This window comes from Lampetra fluviatilis, chromosome 10 (assembly GCF_964198595.1).
Source record: "Lampetra fluviatilis chromosome 10, kcLamFluv1.1, whole genome shotgun sequence".
NCBI lineage: Eukaryota > Metazoa > Chordata > Hyperoartia > Petromyzontiformes > Petromyzontidae > Lampetra > Lampetra fluviatilis.
The window spans coordinates 7080566-7083278 of record NC_136284.1 but is presented as its reverse complement, the minus strand read 5'-3'; positions in this window follow the sequence as shown (position 1 = coordinate 7083278).

The following is a 2713-nucleotide window of genomic DNA, read 5'->3' as shown; positions in this document are numbered from 1 at the left end:
CCCCCTGTTGTATTCCTACTTTTAGATTACAGTATAAAAGTATCATGATCATCAATGGTTCGCTTTTTGTATGTTGTCATGCGACAAAATTGAGACATTATTCCAGCAGCTAAAAATAAACAATTACAAACTCAAATCTCCAGGGTTAAATAAGTGTCCACCTCGTCATGAACTTCACGGATTCATGTTAAATTATGAATTATTTGCATCTCAATTGGGAACGCTTTATGTGGTAACTGAATGTTCATTCATATGCAGTTCTGTAGTGCTAAAGTACTTTTTGTGGATCGGAGATCTAAACGAGTACAATAGTGGGCATCTGGTCTTGCACAGATAGCTAGCTTCATTCACTTAAAGCAGTGGTTCTTAACCTGGGATGCACACACCTAGGGGTATGAGTTTCCCTTTCAGGGGGTGGCAGACATGCCAGATTTCTTTCGAAGGTAAATCATCAAAACATGAATTCAGCATGGGCACGTATGTACAGCTACTTTTGTTTCATTAAACATTTTTTTAAAGTTTTAACATGTGCGAACCAAAGGGGTGCAAGGCTGCAGTAAAGGTTAAGAACCACTGGATTAAAGGATCAACAATCTAGGAGTGAGTTCCACCAGGAATACATCTGATAAGCACGTGCTTGCATTAATGTCAACATTTTTAAGACATTACTCAGCTTACGATTGCTTCCCCAATGACTTAAATTCCATTAATACGTGCCGTTGGATCATCATGTTTGTTCATAATCGGAACTTAACGTTCACCCAAAATCTCTCCTACAATTGTTTCATTTGTGCGGCCTCGTATTCATCATTCGCCTCTTCTGTACTGTCATTCGTATTGTTCACTTCACTTGAACTGCCTCCTGTGTCTTATCTTGTGTGGTTTGCTTAAATCATAAAATACGATTCGTGCATGTATCAAGGGCATATTAATCGATTTTAATTGATGTAAGTTGACCCCGCCACCACTCTTACGGCATTGCATTCAGGCGCGTTATACCGTATTGTATTTTTATTATGTGTCAGTACGTGATAAAGAATCTCACCAAAGGATATTTTTACTTGTGTTAATTAGTCAAGGGAATTGTGAGGTTAAGTACCACTGGAATGAAAATGAACCCATTTGACGTTTTCATCCTTCCCCGAGTGCCACGGTGCTAATGGAACCATTTTGTAACAGCAAAATAAACAAGTAGACATATCTCCTTCATCTTTCCACATAAAATATTAAAGTATTTAACACGTCCCATAAACTACAAGACAGGAGTGCGTGACTTGTATTTTGTGTTATGTGTCGTATCATTTAGTGTTGAATTAGGACCCATATTTATAATTTCTGGAAATGTACCAGCATTGGTTCAAGCAACCCATCTGGTGAGACATCCAAACCGGTCGATTTTGTTTGTAATAAACCAATGTTGCTGAAATTATGCACTCCCAGAAGCTCTTATGGTTAACGCAAAGTGTAAAATGTTTTTATCACTCGGACGTCCTTTGGACGTGACTGTCCGTCCCTCCCCCCAACCAGCCAGCAAAACTTGTTTTGTAGTACGGTCCTGTATGGGGCTGAATATGAAAGTGTGACAGTGTATCCAGTGGGATACAGGGCCGAGGTGGAGGGTGGGTGGGGGTGGTGTGACGTCGGAACGCACGAACTCTGTCAAGGCCAGCCATGAATCCAGGCATCTATGGAGCCAGCAAAATGCATTTCTTTTCTAATATAGCATGATGTGGAGTAAGAGATATATGAAAGAGAAATTGTCTGCTTCACTTTTCTATTGTATGCGCATCGACGACACTGATTATTTTGACCAGTACTGTTTAAAGAGCTCGCGACAAATAGGATCACTGCCACGGCTGAAAAAGTCGAATTCCACTCTTGTTATCTGCAGCGCAACGTAGTGACATTATCGCCGCATTGGCATGTGTCGCTTCCGGTTAAGTGTGACTAAAACACATACACGTTCGTCAATAACGACCTTAAAATGAAACATGTATAATTGGCGACCCTTTGGACCAATGGCCCGCCCCTTCACAGCAGAGAGAGGCCAGACAGGATAAAGGGGTCTGATAAGAATTATATTTACGAAATCCTAATAATTTTAAATTAACATGAACACGTACGTATTAGTAGCTTTTGAATAACTTTAAAATAATAATTTAATCTCAAAGTGTTACTAAATAAAATAATGTACAATATATTAAAAGAAGTTCCGGCACATTGCATTATGTGAATGTTTTTGTAAGGTCACGTATATGAAACTAAAAAGGGAAAATGTCTAACACTCGACAATAAACGTATGTTTTATGTGAAGTTGATGTGGTCATTTGGTCCTGTCGGTTTAACAGTACCGTATTCAGTCTAAATATGATGTAGCCTAAATCTTGACTTAAAGCTTTCGTGGCTGCAGGAATTAAAGATCTAGATATTTTAAACAGTTTGCCTTTAGAAGCTAATCTTCTTTTCCTGATGACGACCGCTTGTGTTGCGATCAAACCGTAGTTTTTTGTTATTTTCTTTGAACCTATCTACATGACTTTACCGAAAGACCCCAAGAATATGATGTAGCCTTCTGTAATTTTTCTGGTCTAATTCCCACCATAAATCAATACAAGTCCACGTACCAACAAGTCACTAGGGCTATGGTCCCAGCAACGAATGGGACCAAATATGAGATTGGGATCCACCACAACAACATTACCAGTTCCTGCAT